At 48.6% G+C, this 17,548-nt stretch overlaps 2 pseudogenes; one reads left to right on the top strand and one right to left on the bottom strand.

Annotated features, from left to right (window-relative positions):
- LOC132437420 (putative transcriptional regulator encoded by LINC00473) overlaps positions 1-9,994 on the bottom strand; it is a 41,144-nt pseudogene extending 31,150 nt beyond the window's left edge.
- Positions 9,995-11,847: 1,853 nt separating this feature from the next.
- LOC132437419 (putative uncharacterized protein FLJ36797) lies at positions 11,848-12,834 on the top strand (annotated as a pseudogene).
- Positions 12,835-17,548: the final 4,714 nt, after the last annotated feature.

Below are 17,548 nucleotides of genomic sequence, written 5' to 3'. Positions count from 1 at the left end.
CAACAGCCCTAAAAATATTCTAGGACTTAAGACCCCATGGGCTCACCTGTGTCTGGCTGCTACTTCCACACACTCAGGTCTGCTCCACGTCAACCCAGACATGAGACTCAGGCCCTGCACTGGTTTCCATTTACAAATGAGATGTTGAAGAAGTTGGTAGGCTTATCAAAGAATTCAGGACACACAGAGGAGCACAGCCTGCACCACCTACCAAATTAACATGCAGTCACCATCCGTCACTCCTGGGTTCTGATTCTCTGTCAACCGCACCACTAGTAGGGGTCCTCCTCTGAGTTGGCCCCCACAGCTCCTCCTTTCTGTTCTGTCTCACATTCTCTTTTTCTTTACACTCAGCGACTCTCCCTTTTGCGGGAGCAACCAAAGCCCTTGCCCCTGAGGCCCCAGGGTCTCACCTTCTACAGTTGGTGTGCACCAAAGCATTTTTCCAAACCAAGATTGTTCCCTTCCTGAGAGATACTCTGGAGCTAGATGTTAGGATGATTGCAAGTCCTCCACCAGTTACAGCACCTGTTATGTAAACATGGGTTTTAGTATTGCAGGTCAGGGGGTGGCATAAAGTCACATCTGTCCCTTTTTCCTTCTCCTTCACAGTTAGCCCAGGGAAGCCCCAGATAAGACAGGCAAGTGACTGTCTTGATGTAGAAAAATGGAAAGAGGAAAAAATCAACATCATGACAGCGCTCAAGGATAGTCCGGAAAAGAAAGCTAAGCCTCCTGATTATACTTCCCTTCTTGAAACGAAGTTATGGACCTTCCTAGGCAGAGATTCCTAAGTTGGGTAAGCTTTTCCCAAACAGAAGTAAAAGGATCTTCCTTATGAGCAACTACACCTCAAGACTCTATACCTGGTGGGTATTTCATCTTCCTTCTCAATACCTCCTCCTTCAGAGCCAGCAAAGCAAGCACAATATACTTCTTAAATGAACAAGAATCAGGCTTTCCCTGGTGGCACAGTGGTTAAGAATCTGCCTGCCTATGCAAGAGACACGGGTTCAAGCCCTGGTCCAGGAAGATCCCACATGCCGCGGAGCAACTGAGACCGTGTGCCACAACTACTGAGACTGCGCTCTAGAGCCCACGTACCACAACTGCTGAAGGCCGCGTGCTGCAACTACTGAGCTTGCGGGCCTGGAGCCCATGCTCTGCAACAAGAGAAGCCACCGCCATGAGAAGCCCGCGCACCACAACAAAGAGTAGCCCCCGCTCGCCGCAACTAGAGAAAGCCCGTGCGCAGCAACGAAGACCCAACGCAACCAAAGATAAATAAATATTTTAAAATATATTAAAAAATGAATAAGAATCAAAGTCAACATCCGTGGTAGAGAAGAATAACAAATATTTGTGAATCAAAATTATGTATAGACTTTTAGTATTAAGAACAAGATCTAGTTCATTTATCAAGATCCTACATCTGGATTGCAAATGTTTCCATGTTAAAGGGCTTGGAATGCGTCAGGGATTTTTCTCATGAATATAAGGTTTATAATATTCAGACATGATTCGACATGTTTATAGAAAACCATACATCTTCATTGATGGGCTCCAATGACTGCTAAAGAACATTCCACAAATTATTACAAAAATGAGTGTGTAGGATATATATTTAAAACAAATGAGTTTTATTATGTCCACCAAAAGGCATGCACACAAGTTGTTTCATGTCAGTTTTATTTGTGATGACCCCTAAATTGAAATAACCCAAATACCCATCGGTAGTACAAAGGACAAGTAGATTGTAGACTATTAATACCATATTACTTAGCACTCAAAAAGAACAAACAACTGTAACAACGTAGGTGAATCCCACAGACATAATGTTGAAGAAAAGAACCCAGACACAAGGCTATGTGCTGTTTGATTCCACATATGTGAGTCCCAAAGCAAGGAAAACCAATTAATGGCAATAGAGTTCAGAATAGTGAGTAGGGGTTTTATTGGGACAGAGCACAAGGAGCTTTCTAGAATGCAGGAAATGTCCTGTATCTTCATCTGGGTATGGATATATGTTAACATTAATTACGCTGTTCACCTAAGAAAGTGAACTTTCTGAAAATGTTATAATTCATTTTATATATATATATATATAGGTAAGTAAGCAAAATCCAAATTTATATAGTTATGAATTGACTGGTACTGCAGATTTGAGTGTTCAACATTTTATACTTTCAGAAAGAGCTTTTTGTCATGGCATAAGTAGTGAATTATCAGAATATGTTTCTACCTGTCTTTGCAATATAGCAAGAAGTCTGGCAGACACAACCTTAACCAAGTGATGAAGCTTAACATCACTAATGACATCATGTGTCCTCTGATGTGACCCAATGTCACCTGGATAGTATCCTTGTCCAAAATGTTTAACCTGAATCTGATCATTTGGGAACATCAGATGAATCCAAACCGGGAATTTCTAAAAGATTATTGACCTGGACCCTTCAAACATGTCAACATCAGGGAGCATTTCTAGATTAAAGGAAATGTGACAACTAAATGCCATGTGTGGTTCTTGATTGGATCCTAGATTGAGGGGGAAAAAAACGGGCTATTATTGGGGAAATGTGAACATGTGCTCCCACTAGATAATATTATATCAACATTAAGTGTTCTTGGTGTGGTTGCTGGACTGTGGTCCTTTAGGAGAACGTCTTGCTCTTAGAAAATAAATCTGAACCCTCTAGATCATCATAATGTCTACAGATAACTCTCAAGTGGTTCAGCCAAAAATAATAATCGTTGTGAGAGAAAGAAGAGGAGGAGGAGGGGGAGGAAGAGGAGAAAACGTAGCCAAACGCTTGTCCCCATCACTTGCAGTGAGATGGACCCACCTCAACCCAAAATCTGGTTCGAATGTCGAGACATGCACCAAGAGGATGTGGGAAAGTTTATTGCCCTCATGACGAGGCTTTGCTAGGGGAGAAGTGCAGACCCCCAAGCATGTCTGGAAATGGCTTGAGAGCCAACAGGTGCAGGTTTCACTGTGGTTACAGGTGGTTCTGGGAGATTCTCACGTAGGAGTCAGGGCTCATGTGGACTGAGTTCCCACTGGCACCAATGGAAGGACCACGTGGGCTGTCGCATCAGCCTGCCCAGGTTTGGAGCAGACAGGAAGCTGGGTGGTGGGATCTGAAAGCTGTCAGCAGCCCACCATCAGAAATGGAGTCAGATTCTGTATCACATTGTCACATTGGCGATTTAGGTGAAGAGGACCTCAGCACGCACTGTACACATCCTGTAGCTTTTCTGTAGATGGAATACTTTTCAAAATAAAAAGTGGGAGGAGGGAAGATGAGCCTACTGTCCTCTCACATGAGTACCAGGCACTAATACCTTAAAATCAATTTAGTCCTCAGGAAAACTATTTTTGTAAATACGTGATGCTATGTTTTAATCATCTGTGCATGCTTAATCTCAAAGCCAGTGTTCTTTCACAAATGAAAGATTTTTACGGCTCAATATAAATATTCCTTCTTATCTCTATCCATTTACAAGTATAATTATTATGGTCACTATTAAATGGAATACTCAATACTTTAAGATGTCTTAGTTACAGAAACATTGGTCATTTCACTCAAGAAGAAATTATTGAGCGCAGAATATGTACAGGCATTGTATTAGGGGCAGGGATAAAACAGATAAAACAGGGATGAAACAGACTAAGACAGGAATTATCAGTTCTAGATGAAGCTCAGTGTCTTAACACACCAGTTAAGACATTCCCCTCTGCCCTTTGTGAGTTTATATTCTGTCAATATTTAAGAATCTAAGTATATAAAATGTATAAAAGTCACACAACCCAGACATACCATTACAGTTACGTGAGAATTTAAGAGTCATACTTATACCAATCATAATTTTCATGGGCTCCCCAGAAGGTGTATTCGTATCCTATTTTATAATAATGCATATGTTAAATAACATAATTCTTTCCCTGTTATTACATAAATTTATAGCAAAATCACAAACCTGTGCCTATTTATAGTAACTGACGTGGACAGAATGCAATATCGTATCCACATCTGCTCTAAACAGAGAGTTGGAGAAGAAAAACTGTCCCATAAATCCTAAAGTGCATGGTGCTACGGTTGCCCTACATCTAGTACTTCTGAGACTTCAAATATGCTATCCCACTGATTTGAGGAGTTTGCTTACATTTGCTAATCACTCCATTTTTAGGTCCCCAAAGTGTAGTGTCCATAGGGCTAGTAGATCACTGCAAAAGAAAATTGGGGCAGGTGTGGGCAAATAGGCCTTTGGTGGAGTTTCAATTGTTGTCATCTTTTTTGATTCAACTTCTCTATCTGGAAATTCACCAACAGATAGATTTATACACGTGCTCAAAAAACTACTGCGTGGTTGCTTATTATACCACTATGTATAAAAAGATTAATTCCATAAGAATTATCAGTTATGTTACATTGTGCCGTGGAATACTATACAGACAATAAAAATCAAGTAGATCTATATATGCTGGTAAATTTCCAATACATAAGTAAGTGAATAAAGAAAGGTACAGCAGAAAAGTAGGTGGAGGATGCTCGTGTTTGTGTAAGAAAGGGATATCACGTATGCACTCCTGCACAGGTGACCCTTGCACGACCGCACAAGTTCACTTCTACACAGATTTTTTTTCAATAAATACATATAGTGCTACACGATCCACAGTTGGGTGAATCTGCATATGTGGAACCAAAGATAGGGAGGGCTGACCATGGGACTTGAGAATCCTTGGGTTTTTGTATCCACAGTGGGTCCTGGAACCAATCCCTTGAGGATTTTGAGGGACGACTGTATACACACAGAACATTTCTGGTTGGTGTCATAAGAACCTTGTAACGTGGGTGACCTTTGGGAAAGGTGAATGGGGTTGGAGGGGGACATATTTTGCATCTTTTCTGTAAGTCCTGCCGTGATATTTACACTTTTTACCATGTGCATGTGTGTATATGTGCGTGTATGTGTATAATATGTGTGTGTGTGTGTATATATATATAATATGATGATGTTGATCATTGTGATTGCCACATTGTATTCATCAAGGAAGAGGACAGAAAGTTAAAGAGCTTTTAACAAGAATCTCATATCCCAGTCGAGCCGTTCTTATACTAAACGATGCTGCCCCTCCAGCCAAGACAGTGAAGATAGCTTCAGCTTACCTAAGAAGACAAGATTCCATTTGCACGGTTAAGTTCCGTCACGGAAGCACTTGAAGGAAACATCTCCACAGAGCTCTTACCTCTGTTTATTTGCAATCCTGTTTCTGCACTGGTGGGAAGGGGGAAGGGGGGTGTTTGTGGGGGGGGGCAGGGAAGGGGCTAGCAAATCAGAGTATAAACAAAACTGCTTTCAACCTAAAAAGTTGCTTCTAAACCGTAGATCAGAAGGTACCCTCAGTTAACACCCCACCATGCTCAGAGTGTCTGGTAGTTCTGGAAAGAATGGAGAGAAAGCATTGCCCCAGCCACCAGCCTGTCCAAATTGTGCAGATGTTAAGTGACTTCCCCAGCCTTTCACGTCAGCAAGAACTGCTGCTTATCTACTTCCTTTGCGAGTTACCATTTCGTTTGGAGTCGGTTATGGTTTACCTGCTTCTTCACACAATCCTATTCAAAGTCTTAAAAACGTCACCATCCAGGTCATCTGATTCAACCTTCTGATGTTACAGATGAGGAACCCGGCAACAGGCATGTCTTTTTAGACTAATGGGACTTCCTTTCTGGTCCACGTGTGAGGACTCACCCCCGGATGCTACTCTGTATTTTTGTGCTTCTTTTCCCCGAAACTCTCCTCTCCCCGCCAACCAGCTTTGGCACACTGGAGGGCAAAATGGCCTTCCTGGTGGGAGCCAGAGAAACCAAGGTGAGAACTGAAGAACATCTGACCTGCAACGCTCTTCGCCATCAAGCTTCTATGGAACGTGCGCTTGTGAGATTTTCTTCAGGGGTCAAGATTTTCTTCCAGGGGTCAAGCCCACTCTTTCATATTAATGATTATAAATAACCCTTTAAGAGATTTTTCTTATAATAATTAAAAATCTGATCAACTATTCTAAAACAATTAATCTGTTCGGAAAAAATCATTTCAACTGGTTTTAGGGGGTCATGTAGACGTAGGGCAGTCAACAATCTAGATGTTCAGCTTTAACTGGTTTTAGAGGTACGGAGTTGCTAAGACTTCCCCTGCCCCTGTTTCCGGATGCCCCCAAAGCCAATGGCCTGTGGATAATACAGGGAAGCCACAAAACCCAAAAGCCAGTGTGACGTCAAACAGGAACACAATTTTAAGAAACCAATGTTTACTTCAGTCATTACCTCGTCAGATGAAGGAATAGCTACCCATAGACAGTCTCACTGTGGCTCAGGAAACCTGAGGAGCATAAAACATGAGTAGGTCATGGGTTCTGTTCAAACCTCCCCTGACCTCCTTCACTGCAGAGGCCCCCTTCGGGTGACTTTACACCCCAGAGTGACAGGAAACCAGAAGACTGGGCTGGATAGGATCTTAACCAAGCTCATCAAAGATAGAAACTGCTTACTTTTAAAACACTCATGAGATTAACTGAATGTAATAATAAACATTTGACATCATTTTATATCCAAAAATCATCTTAAAAGAAATGAGAATTAAAGTCAGAAGACAAAACAATACAGAACTGTTAGGGTGTGGGTGGGGAAGGGGGAGAACAGAAATGGGTTTCCGAGAGCCTAGGAAGAGCCCACAGGGGCTGAGAGAACAAGTTTCTAACTAGAGGGTAAGTGTTGGAAAATAGGCTTTAATGTTATATTTCAGTGTAGAGTAACTAATGCAACGTCATGTGATTAGACCGAAGTATCTAAGTAGATAACAATTCCTTGAAAAGGGACCAATATGAAGGGAATGTGAAGAGAATGAAAAAATAGAAGTATCTTCCTATGGGATAAGATCAATAATTATAATTATTCAGTGTTTCCATCACAGCCTCTTCCCACATGGTCTTCGACATACATACCCATCACCTTCACAGCCAGATGAATGCTGTAACACACTCCCATGTCTAAGTTCAAAGCCATGAAAGACAGTAGATGCAAAGCAAAGCGAAAATTGTGGCCGGCATTGTCCGTTTGCACACCAGATCTCTCTAAGTTGTAAAGACAAAATCTTTGTATGTTTAACATTTTATGCAAATATCTCCCATCAGTAGAGTCTGAACACACGGTGGACACAGAGCCAGCTGGGGCCCACAAGAGAACCATATCCTGGTCCCGATCGTGACTTTACACATACGCACACACGTCAGATAACTTCAGCGGACCTTCCAAATAAACGTCCGCTGTAGGACAGGACACTTCACTGTCCCCTTGCCACAGCTGAGCAAATAAGTCAGGGAGAAAAAGGAACCATCCGTGTGTGTTCACAACAACCGTTCACCGTCTTACCTTCATCTCATAAGGAATCTCCTAAAGAGAAATGATTAACAGGACAGGAGCCGTTACAGGAAATAGCCACCTAGGGCCTGAGTGGACACCTACCCTCGTGACTGGGGCACAGATTGGTGGCGGGTGAGGGCATGAATAGGGGCAATGGTTTCCGTTCTTCTGTTCAAAGTTCCCACTCCACTCCCTCCAGGCAGCCTGCATGCTTACTGGCTGTTTAAAACTTTAGACCAAGACAACCTGCTGACAGACGGTCTTAAAATCAATGACTCCCAATGAAACTTAATTTCCAATTGCCTTGATCTAATAGATGCTATAATGTGCTTTCAGTGGTTGAAATGAACAAACACGTCGGCCTTCCAAGTTGCTGGCGCTTGAGTGCCGTGACTACCATTTCTCAAGGAAACGCATTCACAATCCTACGGTACTTGAGTACTCACACACTTAATGATTTCTACAGTTACATATTCATAGGCAATTATCTAGTAGCATTTTTATTTGCCAAATGCAAAGGATACAGTAAAATCAGTAGACATTTTTCAGCTCTAACAAAACCAATCTGTACCATAAGTCACTTCAAAATTATGATAATCTCTGAATAACATAGATACAAATACTTAATATTGCCTGTTATGACTTACAAAATATTCTCGGCCGGGTCCTATCACACTAGGGAATGTGGGAATTTTGCTACTACTGTTAGTACAGGACCTCCAGAACATAGCTTTTTAAATTCTAATACCACACATTTCCACCAAAAGGACGATAAATGTTTGTTAAAATACAATTCTTATTGCTTTTATAAATGCCAGCCATGCATTCACTAATTATTAGAAAATGGCATAAAATGTATCCAGGCTGTTATATACCAGGATAATCATGTCAGTTCCCATAGACTTCACTAGTTGCTTAACCAAAAGAACATAGATAGTATGCACCTTTGAGAGTAACCTCGGGTCAAAACTGAATGCTGAGTATAGAGCCGATGAATTTGTCAGACACCCATGGTGATACCGAATTATTCTCCCCAAAGATGGAAAAATACCAAAATACCATTCAGATAGAATCATTGCCATATTTGAATGTCTTACCAAATGACATTTTTTTCAGTAAAATTAATTGAAGAGCTGTACTAACTTTTGCTCTAAGATCACAACTGAGCAAAGAAAGTCCAAACATGGGCAGACACTGAAATACAACCGCTTCTGAGGTGAGTGGGAGACATTGCTCTCACCTGCTTCTATTAAATCCCACTGACCAGGGAGAACCAAAACCAGACCCTTTGCTTTAAAACGCACACAAGCCATGCAAAGGGTTGCAAGGGGACACAGAGATTCATGTCTTATGAGCAGGAAGGACTTTGGTGACTTCGTATTTCTTATGACGTCAAAGGAGAAAAGCCATGGACTCCATTTTGGAGGTACACGCCCAGTCCCCTGGTGCTCCGACCAGCCCCTGCCACCGACCAGGCCACAGGTCTCCCCTCTGAAAAGAAGAGCAACCCCAAAACACAGCTCCTCTCCCTGCCTGGGTTCAGACCTTTCCCCCACAGGCCCTTTCACCTCCCCTTCCACAGCTTAACCGATAACAAAACATTTGCATCTGGTTCATATTTCCTTTGTGTTTAAACTACAGTCCAGAAAAGAACTTCACTAGTCCATTGGGGCCTACTTTCAACCAAATTCAGAATACTGTAAGTGAAATAAAAGGTGTCTGACTGGGTTGCTCTTATATGGCAATCAGATATCCAAGAATTACTTTTGCTTCCATAGGAAATTTCCCATCTTCACTTTTTCGTTGGTTTGATTCTAGGGAAAGGAGTCCCCAGATGCTTGCAGCACAGCATCTCCCCTCGAGATCAGTCCACCATTAGATCTGCCTCAAGCCTCACCTCCAACTTCGGGAGGATGCAAAGGGCTGCCTGAGCAGATGGGGATTCAACATGATGCAACCCTGAGCATCCCTGGACTGGAGAAGCCTGGGAGAAGCAGCAGCCCTCCTGACGCCCCTTGCCAGCAACACACATGAGGGGACAGCACCAGCACCCACTCTGCAGACCCAGGCGTCCTGCACACACGTCAGTACAGGCCACAGAACCACAGGACAGCTCGACACCCCCATGTATGTGACAGCAAGGCAGAGGATGGGAAATGGCCAGCCATCCCCAATCCATACCCAGCCTCTTCCAGCCTCCTCTCCCACTCCACCCCACCCTCCCCTTCTCCACACAGAGTTTCAAGTTCACCCAAATTTGGGTCTTCAATGCCAGCCTAATCAGCACATTCCCACTCCCCCGCCCCCCATTTCCTGGAGGCACATGTAAAATCCCATTTGTGGGGAGAAAAGTCTACTCAAGTTGCCTTGACACAGGGAGCTGCCGAGCACCGGCTGGAGCATTCCTGCAGAGCATCTCAACTCCCAGACCTTCCCTGCAGGCTCCTTTCCTTTCCTCCAGCCCGGCTCTCCCTACCTTCCTCCTGGCTGCCGCCCTCAAAGCAGGCAGTGGGCTCCTCCTCTGGGAGCCCCGACTGTCCTCCACCCTCCAGGGCTTTGCGTTTCTTCGACATCTCTGCCGGGGCTGGGGCTTTGGGGTGTTCTTTCCGCACCCCCAGCCTCCCCCCTCGGAGAGGAGAGTGAAGGTGGGGTTAGGTGGAGGGGAGAGAGACGGGCAAAAGAGGTGGGGAGGAGAGGCCGGGGAGGGAGATGGCTGGAGAGGAATTGCTGCTGAAGGAGGGAAGGCACTTTGGGGAAGCAGGAACCAGGCGGGCAGGCGGCGCAGAGAGCCTACAATCAGTTCAGCAGCAGTCCTCCGTCTAGGGGGCTCTCTGCTCCCTCTCTCTCCCTCTCTCTCCCTCTCCCTCTCTCCCTCTCTCCTTCCTCCTTCCTCTTTTTCCTTCCACTAGAAGGGTAAGCCCAGAGGGAAAAAGAGACCAAAACACCAGGGAGGAGAGGCTCTTTGGGTGCTCAGCTGATTTCTTTCTAATTTAGGAGGGGGATAGCGTGGGTGCTGGGTATGGGGACTTCTAGCCCTGTCTGTAAAGGACTGGTGTCCTGGGAAGGGAGGTGTTGGGAGGGGGGAGGGTGTTAATGGTGTTTGGAAGGGAATATTTTCAGTGGATTACGAGGAAAATTGGGTAGAATGAAGAAAACAAAATGCTGCAGGATGCAATATAGTGATGCCTTCAGGTGCTAGGGGCACAGGACCCCCTCCTCCTCTGTGACATCATTTGAGCTTTTGCAAAAGGGGTTGGGGGAGGTGCAGGGAGGACCTAGGAGAGAGGCAACAGAGGCCCGAGGCAGAAAGGGGAGGGGGAGGGGTCTTGTCCCCATTCAGAACTGAGGAAGGAGGCCCAGAAAGGAGGCAGGAGGGTGGGGGCCTCCTCCCAAGGCCCCCTTGGGTCTAGCCTTGCGGAGGCGGCCGTTTGCAGCTGGAGGGCAGCCTTGCAGGGAACTTGGAGCTGGAAACTCGGTCCAAGAAGCAGTAGCCGGAGGCAATCGCTCAGGCGCTGGGCTCGGCTGCCCTCCCTCTCACCTCCTCTGCCACCCCTGAGTCTTCTGGTTTTATCCACTCAGGTCTCTTTTTTCTCACCTCCACTCATCACCCCTCTTCCAAAACAGTCATGTCCCCAAACAACACACACACACACACACACACACACACACACACTTTCTTATTGCCGAAAAGGACGGAGGGAAAAGATGGTAACTTTTTAAATGGTTGGATTGGAGTCTTTCTGGACTCTCAAGGGTTAAATAACAGGTACAAGGAACAGTCCACTCACCGCCGAAGTATGCGAAGCGCCTGTCTGCTTTCCGCTTCAAGTTCACACACTGGAAAAAGAGAGAAAAAGCAAAGAGGAAAAAAAAAAAAAGCGGGCGGGCCCGGAGCCCCGTGGGTCCAGGGCTCCATTGAGAGCTGCGCACAACAAGTTGCCAGTGAGCCCAGGTGGCCCAAGTTCATGACCTCTCCAAGAACACTCGCTTCTGCTCCACTCGGCAGGCATATTCCAGAGGCGTGGGGCAGTCTGCCTTTCGCGCTGATCTCCCCTGAAAAGGAGCAGACAACTCTAAGCGGTGTGTGGCATTCCTCTATCCCTCTTGTCCATCTGGGGGTCTCCGGGAAAGCCGCGCTGAGCGCTCTAGGCGCCAAGGAAGACCGGTCCATTTCAGCTCATCCTCCCGCGGCCGCAACTTTGGACCCACACACCTACAGAGAACCTAAGTGCGAGTGTGCGTGTGTGTTTGAGTGTGTGCGCGTGAGTGTGCCAGCCTGTCTGCCCGCGCGCACCGGGCTTTGGGGCGCATGTGCTCTCGGGAACGACTCTCCCTGGCTGCCTGGAACTTGGAGAGTTTTCCTTTAAGCCGGAGCTGCTGCTCGGACACCCCCCCTCCCCCCCCCCCCCGCGTCCAACAGGAGGCGATGACGTCTGTAGCCTCGTTGCCAGACAGTCCCCAGGCTGCCGCTGCCGTTCATTGACAGGAGCGGGCGCTCCGACGTCAGCAGCCGGACCTTTGGCAAAGCTGCTCGGGCGGAGACGGCTCCCACCCCCGCACCTGCCAGCCAGCCCGCGGGGGGAGGAGGGGGAGTAATGAAATCAAAGTCGCTGGGGAGGGGCCCGGCGAGGCTCCGGGGCTCGAGGAGGAGGGGACTCCGCTCTGCCCTCTTTATCCTGGAGCTCCAGAGTTTATAAATAGCGCTGTCTCCAGCCAGACTCGACCCCTCCGCTGCAGCCCCCGCGGTGCCCCCGCCCCTGCCCCTGTCACTTCGCGCTGGACTCGCTCGGTCGGGAGGGAGGCGCAGAGGGGGCGGGGAAGCAGGGAGTGGAAACGGACGTTGCTTCTCTTCCCTCTTCCCATTCATAGATTCGGTTTGAGTCTTGGGGCCGCCGCTCGGCTCCAGGAGCCGCAGTGAATGGATGGACGACCGCGCGCGGGGACCACTGGGTGGGCAGGGTGTCGCCCTCGCGGGAGGCGCTCCTCCCACGCGGGAACTTGCTCCCTCGCCTAGGGGCGGGTGGGAGGACCCCAAACGACCATCCTTAAGAGACCCAGGGCCTGCCCCCTCTGGCTCCTCCAGCCCCGGAGTTCTTTTCTGCCCCTGCTGGAACGCAAACCGCAGAATCGAGCTGCGCTCGGCCCCAGCACCATGGAGAGCCGGGACGCGGACGCAGCCTGGGCCACGCGGCGGCGGTCCCGGGGAGCGGCCATGTGGCGCAGGGCAGTGGCTGGGGCCGAGGGTGTCACCTCGCTGTGCGCACCCTTGGCTGCACAAGCCGGCGCGCTCTCCGCTCCCGAACCCCATGGCGCGGCGTGGGGTTGCGGAAGATCGCAGGGCGGGTGCCCCACCAGAGCCCCGCTTGCAGGGGTCGTGGGCGCGCGTCTCCCGCGTGCTGCTGCTGGGAGCTGAGGGATGGCGAGGCCCGCGCCGGCCCGGAGCGGGACGCGGCGCCCCCGTTTGGGCGCTGCCCCCGTTTCTCGCTCAGGATCCCGCAGGATGGAGTTCTGAGGCACCCTGCTCCCCGCTGGAGCTTGATGGACGCGCACGAAAGCTTCCATGGGACCCAGAGCACAGTGTGGCCGAGGGAATCCGAGAGCGCCTTTGCTACCCCAGGACCCGCGCGCGCGGTCTGGGTGACAGCAGAAGCCCAGGAGTGTGGAGACCGACCCGCAGAGCCCTTCAGAGCCCGGTTTGGCCCAGGCTGTTTGAGAAGCTGCCGCTCAGGGGGCCTTCTCCCCGTGCGCCTGCACCCCACCCCCGTAAAGGCCACCCCCCCCACCTGGGCCCTGGCCGCAGCCCCTCTCGCTGCTAGAGGTGACTACATCTCCTCTGCTGTTCCCACCGCTTTCTCTCCCCTTTACAACAAACAGCTCCCAGCAGTTGCCCTAGACTCTTGTCTCTGGTTTCTCTCGTCTCATTGGCTCTTGAACCTAGGCCTACAAGACCGTCTTAGATGTTCTTAGATGTTCTGGCTCAGCGACTCAGCTCCCCCAGGTCAGCGGCCACCCCCGGCTGCTCAGTGCAAAGGTCAGTTCTTAGCCTTCCCCTCGCCTGACTTCCCAGCCAAGTGGGTCAGAGTCTACGGTTCCCTCCTCCAAGGGACACACCCTTCACTTGGCTTTCAAGACAGCACACTCCCTGGTTTCCATCCTATCTTTCTGGCCATTCCCTCTGGGTTACCTTTGATGAATCTGCATCCCCCCAACTTCTTGACCTTGGAGTGGCCCACGGCCCCCTTATCTTCTCTCACCACCTGCCCCCTTGGTGGTCTCACTCCGCCTCCTGGTTTTAAGTCCTGTCTCAGTGCTGAAGACTTTGCATTTATATATTCAGCTCAGACCTCTCCCCTAAATGTTACTCATGTCTCACTAGCACCTCCACCTGGGTGTCTAGAAAGCATCCGAAACTCAGGAGGGCAAAGTGGGTTCTTGATTTTACCCTCACCCCAAACCTGCTCTGCCCACGGTTTTTCCCACCTCCGTCAACAGACCTTTCAGCCCCACTCCCTGGTCCCCAGCCCCACTGGCCGTTTATAGAACCCGTTCAGAACTCTGCGTCCGCGGATCCTCTCCAGACCTCCTTCTGCTAAAGAAGCACAGGACTAGCTCTCTTCCTCTTTCTCACACTTACTCTGGGGCCTCCTCGGAGAAGCCTCCAGAGGTCACCTCACTTAAAACTTCAACTCTCTTCCTGTCCCCCATCCTTGCTTCACTTTCCTCTTGGCGTTCCTTCTGGCTTACTCGTTTGCCTTGTTTATTCTATCTCCCCACTGAAATGCTAGCTTCACGAGGACACGGAGTTTCGCTTTGGCTTAGAATTGCATTAAAAACTAGACTTAGTGTCACGAAGTTCCTCACCTCACCACACATTCAGGAGATGCTGGATTTGTTTGGTGACAAATAGAAGCAGGTGAGCGTAGAGACTGTCCGGGGGCATTTCTCCACCACAGTGGTCCCCAAGTAAACTCTCCACCTGAGAGTGTGGGAGCCCCGCCCGAGGCCACTGTTAGACCTCTGGGTGACTCCATTCTCTCCCCACTCACTTTCTTATTCCATTGCTTCTTTCTCTTTTTTTTTCTCCCTGTTGGCCTTTTCTTTCCTGTCCAAGCCTTAAGCCTGCCATGGGCCACAAGGAGGTAAAGGGGAGCTGAGCTGCCCTGGGTCCTCAGAGACCACAATCCTTCCCTTCAGCCCTGTTTTTTTGTTGTTGTTTTTTGTTTGTTTGTTTGTTTGCGGTACACGGGCCTCTCACTGTTGTGGCCTCTCCCGTTGCGGAGCACAGGCTCCGGCCGCGCAGGCTCAGCGGCCACGGCTCACGGGCCCAGCCGCTCCGCGGCATGTGGGATCTTCCCGGACCGGGGCACGAGCCCGCGTCCCCTGCATCGACTCTCAACCACTGCGCCACCAGGGAAGCCCCTTCAGCCCTGTTTTAGTGTTCACACCCCTTCTCATCCAGCAAGTAAATATCCTGAAACTGTAGAACATCCACTCTATGTGCCAAACGTCATCTTCATTCAGCAGCCACTGAGCTCTAGGGGCCAAAGCTTGAAGGCCCAGATCTCCCCGCAGGCTCTCTGATGGGGGAGGGGAAGGGGCGCAGAAGGGGCCCCGGGCTGTGTGCTGTGCAGGAGGTGCCCTTGCAGGCGGAGCCCCACCCAGGAGGCCCAGCGGTGGTTGGGAAGGCCCAGTGCCCCAGGCTCAGGCCCCGCCGAGGAGCTGGAGGTGTATTCTGAAGGCCTGGATGGGTTTTCAGAAAGGAATGAAATAAAGTCCTATTTGTGTCAGGAAGACAACTGGGGAGCGGTGGAGAGGGGCTGGGACCAGAGACAGGGAGAGAAGCTGAGAGGCTGTTTCACAGATCCGGAGTTGAAGGAGTGGGCAGAGCTGGCAGCGTGCGTGAGAGGATGTAGGAGGTGAGGAAGACGGAAGTGGTTCTAGGATGCATACGTGGTGGCCCATCTCCTGAAGTAGGATCTGAAAATTCAGCCCAACTGTGCTGAGGAGTCCAGGGAGATCAACGGCAAGGGGCAGACAGGTTGGCTCCGCTGGATGCTACAAATAAGTTCCCTTTAACATCTGTCACCCACCTTGCACACCTGGAAACTCCACGTTACCTGCCAGCCGGAGCAGATGGGGGTTGGAGGCTCTCGGGTGAAGACTCACGGGACACGGGTGTATAAGCCAGGCCACCTCGTTCATCCCAGGGAGGTGAGTCTGTGAGGGCTGGGCTTCCCTCTTCCTTTACCCCGGCCACCCCTTCCCACGAACACATCAGATTACAGGACACTCTATGGGCTTCAAGGCCACTTCGTCTAAGCTGTGGAAAGGGGTGATGAACCGGTGGTGCCGGCCAGCGAAAGTCACATGGGCTCTGAGGGGGAGTCCCGTCGAGACTGCCGTCAGGACGTCCCAACGGTGACCTGGCTTCCTCGGGGCACCCTCCACATTTCTGCTTCCAAAATGACTGTTCTCCTCCGGACACCTTGAGGAGAGCCATGAGAATAAAAGGCTCTGAGGGAGCCTGGGGCTTCTCCTGACCCCTGTGAGGCTCAGCTTGCAAGTGGAGCTGCGTCCCACGGAGACTTTCCATTCCCCTGGTTCTTGGAAGAGCATTTCCGGGTTCTTCTCATTCTGAGAAGAAGTGAGATCTTTGGATAATGGAGCGTTATTTCTCACCACCTCCAAGGACAGTCTGGGGAAGACAAGCAAAATCAGAGTAGGCTTCCTGACAAAGTGGCCTGCTTGGCGCACACAGGTGGGATCTCTGGACCAACCAGCTGACCACAAGCATCTCTGTGCCTGGAAGAATTTCTAAGTTTTTGGAAATGATTTTCAAACGGGTATTGCAGATGTAGAAAGTCTGAAAGTAGCTTATTTAACACTGTGAATGGGTTAAATAGAGTCTAATCACTGATTTGCAGAGCTGGAAGGAACGTTCAATTAACTAATGAGACTAATCCCCTAGCCCCAAAATGCTGTGCTGTAAATGAGGAAAATGAGGGTAAATAATGTAACACAGCCAGGTAGTAGTGGAGCTCTGAGTAGGCTCTTTTTTTTTAAAGGAAGGACAGTATAGCTGTGGATTGTGTTCAGATGTTGAAACCGAGCATATAAATGCAGAAATTTTAGTTACGTCATATCTGTTCCACAAGTAGCGGCGTGACTTAATCATCCTAAATATTTCAACTATTTAAATTCCATCATTCACGTTTTTTAGACTTTTACTTGGAAATAACTTCAAATTTATAGAAAACGTGCAAGAATAAAAATGGTACAAGGCACCTCCATGCACCTGTTACTTAGACTCTCCTCCTGTGAACGCTTACCTCCATGTTCCTTGTCACTTGCATGCTCTCTACTTTTCTAATCTGTTAAGAGTGAGTTGTACCTCTTGGTCCTTTACCACCCAAATACTTCAGTGTGTATTTCCTAAAAATAAGAATATTTTCTTATATAAACACAGCACTGTAGTCAACTTCAGTCAATGAACATTACTGATAAAGTACTTTTATCTCATCTCCATCCATATTCCAGTTTTTTCCATTGATCCAATGGCTTTTAGACACGTCCTCCCCTTCAGAGCAGAATGCAGTCTAGGGGCAAGGATTTCATTTAATTGCTCTATTCTCAGATGCTCTCAATCTGGAACTTTCCTGAACCATTCTTTGTCTTTTATGACACAGACATTTTGGAAGACTATAGATATCCCCTCCCCCCATTTCTGAATAAACCATTTCTCAGTGTGGGTCAGTTAGATGTTTCATCAGGACTGGATTCAGATTATGCGTTCTCAGCTGGAACACTACAGAGAGGAAGCTGTGTCTTTTTCAGAATAGCATGTCGGAGGCTCTGACGTCCACCCAGTTCTCACTGGGTGTCTGAATCCTGATGAGGTTTTTGTTTGATGTCTCCACTGTGTAATCACTCTTTTTGTTTCACTTGCAACTAATAAGTAGTCTGTGCAGAGACACGTGAAGATCTGGCTAATACTCCGCCCCAAATCGGCTTCAGCTGAGGATTTCAACTTGGTCCACTCCTGCTTCTTTAGCGTTGGAACCCAGCCCACCCTCCACTTTCACTCATCAGCCGTGGGGTGGGAAAGAACCCTCCCTCTTCCCTCATTC

Source organism: Delphinus delphis, chromosome 14 (genome assembly GCF_949987515.2).
Source record: "Delphinus delphis chromosome 14, mDelDel1.2, whole genome shotgun sequence".
In the NCBI taxonomy this organism is placed as follows: Eukaryota; Metazoa; Chordata; class Mammalia; order Artiodactyla; family Delphinidae; genus Delphinus; species Delphinus delphis.
The sequence above is the reverse complement of the archived record's forward strand: the minus strand, read 5'-3'. Positions and strand labels throughout refer to the sequence as shown.